The sequence below is a fragment of the Camelus ferus genome, chromosome 4 (genome assembly GCF_009834535.1).
Source record: "Camelus ferus isolate YT-003-E chromosome 4, BCGSAC_Cfer_1.0, whole genome shotgun sequence".
Taxonomy (NCBI): Eukaryota; Metazoa; Chordata; class Mammalia; order Artiodactyla; family Camelidae; genus Camelus; species Camelus ferus.
In genome coordinates this window covers 22,360,888-22,367,021 of record NC_045699.1, presented here as the reverse complement: position 1 = coordinate 22,367,021, position 6,134 = coordinate 22,360,888, and positions in this window count along the sequence as shown.

Here is a 6,134-nt window from a genome sequence, read left to right as displayed (position 1 = left end):
CAGGGGACTCAGTTGGGACAATTTTCCCTCCCTGAAAGTGAGACTTCCTTGACTACCAGCACTGTGGGGCCACAGTCATATTAGAAAGTTCTGGGGAATCTCGGTAGAGAGATCAGTTTACTATGTTAAATTTTCATGTGGCAATAATCACGAAAAGTCATGCAGGGCTGCCCAAAGGCAGGGAGCACACTGTGTCCATGCTTTGCCAAGGCTGACCACAGTGGCTCCTGTGCGGGCAGCGTGTGTCCACCAACTGTTAGAATGTTCACAGTTTTTACAAAACACAAGGACATGAAACCTGTGATCGTAATTTAAATAAAATACAGCTTATGGCCATAGCATGCAAAACCGCAACCACCTGGAACAAATCTAGCAACGCATATGAGTCTTCATGGGCGTAAGCACCAAAGGATATCGAGTAAGATTTCAGTAGAGAAAATGTACCATGCTCTTAGATGGAGAGACTCCATATGTCAAGATGCCAACTCTTTCTGAATTAACTGATGCAATTCCAGTGAACAATCCCAACAGGAATATTCTCCTGTGCACTTAATGAATGCCCTAGAAGAACAGTCACTTTCTTCGCCTGGCAAAGCCAGGATGGTGATGCTGCCAATGATAAAGAAAACTTACAAACCCCCTTCTTAACAGCAGAGTAGCTTATTATGTGGATTTCCCTCACATTTTAGCAAGATCTGTATTTTCTGAGACATAAGGGCCATTCAGACAGTTTACACGACTAAAGTCATTCAGTTTTCTCCCTTCCTTTTTAAAACCCAACCTGAGGTGGCATCTGAGACTGCTGGTCACGTGTTGCATTTCTGCAGCTTAAAGTCTTGAAAAACAGGAAAAAAAAAAAAGCCCCTCTCTTTCCAACCTATCACTAGTGACCTACTTCATGCATGATTGAACAAAATTGGTGGGAGGAGGTGAGGAAGAAAAAAAAATGAAAGTAATACAAATGGAAAAAGAAAGACCAGGGTGCCAGTCTAACAATGACATATTTACAGAGTTCTCATTTGCATTATCTCATTTATTTATTGCAAGAGTCCAGTGAAGTGGATTGGTTATTTTAATTCCATCTACTCGGTTTATTTTGCAGATAAGGAAGGAGGCACAGAAGCTTGCATTGTAAAACCAGGGAATGGCAGACATAGGTTACTTTCGCCTCTCTTAGGCAAGGGAGTCTGTGGAAAGAGCCAGAACTTCAGATTCAGACAGGCTTGTCTCCAAACCTAGACAGTGAGCAGGCTCAAAATAGAAAAGATGAGGGAAGCCTTTCATGGTGGTGATGGGAACTGGGCTTTGAAACAAAAACAGAATTTGTAGTGTTAGGAAGAAAAACAAGGGTGTTTCCGGTGAGGAAAAGGAAGACGCTGACTGGAAGTTAAGAAAGGGCAGAGTTGATGTGGGCCCTGCGAGGAAGCGGTCTCAGAAGCAGAGGGCTTATGGACAGAGGATCCCAAGCATGGAGACTGAATGAAGGGGTGAAGTGCTTGGTGGAGAACCTGACGGGCCAGCCTGGAGAGCTGTTCTCATCCACCAGAGCCTTGGACATTTCAGTGGGACAGTAAACATGTTTTGGGATCTGACAAACCTTGATTCTTGTCCCGATCACTCACTGGCTGGCTCACTGATCTTGGGACATTACGTATCTTCTTGTGTCTCTAGTTCCTCGGCCATCAAATGCAGTAACATTACATCATATGAGTGTTATGAGGAGTGGATGAGTTAATGAATGTGACGCAGTACCTGTCAAGTGGAATTTACCCCATAAATGATGATTCTGATTATGCACATGGGAGTGACATGGTGGCAGGCTACTAGATAAATGAGAAAGGTCAGTTCGATGTTAAATAATCCATTATAAAGTACTGCTGGCTCGGGAAACCCAACAATCCATCACAGACTAGACATGTTTTGCAGAATCTTCACCGTGGCTCCCTTGGAGCAGACTGTACAAGATTTGCACTATTTAGGGTTCGTAGGGTCAGAATTAGACTCTTGGCATCAACCTTCCACCCTCTATCCTTGCTCCTTCAAAAATGTAAGTCGAAGTGTTACCCACCAGCTGTCCATCCTGGCTGCTTCTAATATTCTTTTTCCAAAAGCGGGACTAGGAAACCTGATGGGAGCTCTTGGAGATTTAGGAAGAAAACAAACAAAAAGAAAGCACATAAATTCACACTCAGGGGCTCCTCTAAATGAAAAGAACATATTTCAAAAAAATAAACACTCTGTCTAATCAGAAGGAAATCTGCTCTCGACTCAAAGGCCTCTGCAGATATTAACAACATGGAGAGAAGAAAATGGCTCATTAATGATTCATGAAAATTGCTGTCACCATCAAGTAAAGCACATTTTGAGATGCATAAAATGGCTTGTTACACACACACGCACGCACGCACGCACGCACGCACGCAGGCAAGCACGCAGGCAGGCACACTCCGCTGCTGTCCAAACCCCCTGCAGCTTTGGGTCTTTCTCCCTGCCTGTCATAGTGTGAGTCACCACTCGAGGGAGCCCAAGTTTCTTTGGTCCTGGGCTCACTCCAGGCACCAGGACTCACGGGACTCTGATGGGGTCACGTCACTCCGTCTCCACTGCAGGGTGGACATTTTGGGTGCCATAATGCTTGGTGGTGGAGGATGGTCCTATACACAGTTTAGCAGCATCCCTGGCCTCTACCCACGAGATGCCAGTAGCAACAGCATCCCTCTCCCAGTATGACAATCAGAATTCCTCAAGCAGCACCAGAAGTCCCGTGCGTGCGGGGGCAGGGGGTGGGGTGGGGGGGACGGTGGCGTGTGTGAAGCTGTCCTCCTGCCCCGGTTGAACCACAGCACTGATGGAGCTCATGGGCACCCCCAACCCCCAGACCTCGGCCTCTGACAGGAAAGTGTGGAGAACCAAGAGAAAGCTGAGATGCCAGCTCTGCGTGTTCCCCTCTCTTGCGGGCAGCCCAGGGAGCAGCAGCGGTCTGGAAGGAGTGATCCGGTCCCCCCAGCAGCCTGGAGGCTGTTATCAGAGACCCGGCATCTCGGGCAGCCTTTACTCGGGGAGGAAACACTGTCACGGCCCGTCTGGGGCCCCGTGAGCTGAGGCGCCGCTGTTCTCTTCAGGCTTTTGGTAGCAGCTCAAATGATTTGTTAATTATTCATTACTATTTGTCATAAAATCCTGAAGGGCTGCCAAGTGGTAGCATGTGGGCAACACGAAAGCAGGGGACCTGTCTTTTCTTATTTTCCAGTGACTATCAGGCATGGGCTTTCTCGAAAACACACAGGACTGTGGGCACCTGCCCCGGAGCGTGCGGACAGGGGGTCTGGAACCCGCGCTCCACCGCCCCGTCCTCTGGGGCCCTGTAGCAGAGATCAGAAGGCCAGCAGAAAAAGTGATGGAGATGCGGGCTTCCAGCAGGAAAGCAAAATCTGAGGCACTGAGACCCTCCCGTTCCAGAACCTTCCCTCCTCCTCCCCACAGGGGTGGACACAGTCCGACCGGCTCAGGCCCTCGCTTTCCTTCCCCTTTTCCCCTCTCCTCCTCCGCCCGCAAGGCCCCTTCTGTGATGTCTCCTCCCTCTTCATTCTCCTTTATGGCTACCTTGGCTGTTCATTTTAACCAGACAAAAATATGTGGGTTATGGCAGGGAAAGTGGGGTGGAGGTGACAGGAGACACAGAGTAATTTGCCCCAGATCCTGAAAACACCCAAGGGAGGATGGCCTTGCTTTCAGCCCCAGGGAGAGAAAACCGGGAAGCTTGACAAGCAGCCAAGGCTCTGAAGTTCAGTGGATTTCAGTGAAGTTAGAAAGTTAAATTCCAGAGTCACAGAGATTCCCCCAGCCCCGGAGCTAGAACTGGGGCCCTGAGGCTCTGATGTGCAGGAAGGGGCTGCGGGACCCCAGCGTGCCAGGCCGAGGGGGCAGAGGAAACAGCGAAAGCTCACGCTTACACTAATGGCTCGGGGAGTTAGAGGGGAGTAGTGGCTGTTTTCTGGAAAAGACTCACTTAGAATCAAAATAGAGTTCATCACTTGGCAAGTTTTCCCAGCACTGCGTCAGCAAGGATACCACAGGTTGTCCTGCTTGGAGGAAAAGGCTATTTCTGTACCAAAGGGAGCCAGCCCCATTCCTCTCTGTGACCTGCAACTACCTGGGGCACTGAGAAGTTGTCCTCGGTCCTGACACAGCCGGCACACGGGAGCCGACCAGCTCACAGGCGGATCCAAGCACGACACCGAGGTATTAAGAAGCCTATAAAACTCGGGATTGCCCCAGTGGGAGAAACACTACGTAGAGAAGCCCAAGAGAGGATGGGAGAGTTTGGAACCAGTCTCAGGGCCACCAACTGAGCCTGGGGCTACTGGTTCCATCAACAACACTTACTGAGCGTCTGGCGAGGGGTGGGGTGTGTCTCTGTTCTGGTGCTGTAGAGTTTAATAGACTGTTTATTCATTCAGTATTTATTATTGACTTATTCATCCAATAGTCATTCATTCCTTCAACCTATATTAACTCATTCAATAATATTTATTTATTTACTCAATAAGTATTTATTGATTCAATATTCATTCAATACATGCCTGTTGAACACCTACTCTGAGCCAGGCACTGTTTTTGTCTCTTGGGATACATAAATGAAGAAAACAAAGACTTGTGCCTTGGAGCCCTCGCAAGATGCCACGTCCCTTCTCTTTGATTCAGTCCTCACAATAAATGTTTATGGGAGGCATTTGTGCTCCCATTTTACAGATGAAGAAAATGAGGCTGAAGCGAGATGAAATAACAATGGAGAAATTAAATGGGAGAAATGATAATCAAACCAGGTCTGTATAGCTCCAGGTTTGTGTTCTTTCCAACCCGACGGTCACCCTGGGGAGATGTCACTTTACCCAATTAGCTTTGCAATAGGAATTCAGTAGTTTCCCCAGAACTTATGTATGGAAATTATTCTCAGAGAGGAACAAACCAACTTACACAAATGCCAAACGCAGAAAATCAACCAGTTCAGCCAGCCCGCCCAAACCACGTGTGCAAGGATGTGTGTTCAACTACGAAGCACGAGGTTATCAGATCTCAGCTGCACGACAAGTATTTAGCAAGACTTTAAGATGAGTGAATGAATAAGGAGCTTTCAAAAAGGACGTGTCACATTTACAACAAAGGTAACCAGTGCAGATAAAGTGCTTGCACTTGTACTTCCTCGTGGGAGAGGGAAAAAAGCTAATTAAAAGAGACCTCTTTGCCAGTGAGATAAGATGAGAAGATATGAGTCTAAGGCATTCAGGGGCCGTGAAGGCGGCTATTTGCAACACGGGGCATAACATAGACACAACAAATACATACTCATATGTGAACAGAGACTCTTTGTTGCCTGGGGCCCAGGTGGAGGAGAGGGGTAGGAATGGGCTTTCCGTTCGGTTTGGGGAGCTTGAATTTGCTGTACTGAGTGTATGAAAATCGCTGCCCAAGGAGGCTCTCACTTTGTTCCTTTGTGCTTCTCTCAGGAAGGATTTGGAACCTGAGATGCAATCCGCCTGAGTCAGATGCCGACAGAGACTGGACGGAAGACAGGGTCGAGGGATGAGGGGATATGTGCAGAAGGAGATATTGTTTGGGGGGGATTTTTGCATGCGAGGTGTTTTATGTGCGTATTTCATTAAATTTCAAGACACCTTCAAGAGGTAAATACGATCACGCTCATTTAGTCGAGGGAATTACAGCTCTAACAAGTCAACTGCCCAAGAGCTCCCAGCTGGAAAGATACAGAACCAAATCCTCCCCCTTTCTTGTTTTCCCAAAGAAATCACAGGTCCTTTTCATTTTAAGGATTCTGTGGCTCATCACCACGACAAAGTAGGCAGGGGGGAACGCCTACCATGAATGTGAGGAGTTACAATGTCCAGCCTCGTGTAAAATCTCTCTCTGAAACCAGAGGTCAAGGAGGAGCTACTGTTCAGAAGGACAGTCATTCCAAGACGCTGGCAGTTTCTCAGCCCCCGACCTCTGGCCCCCATGCCCTCCTCGCGCCCTCCCCTTCACCCCGACCACGGCGCATCCCACAGGTCCCACACCCGCCGGCGCAGGGAGCAGAAGTGGGGCTGGGACAAGGGAGCCGTCACAACGAGCTCCAC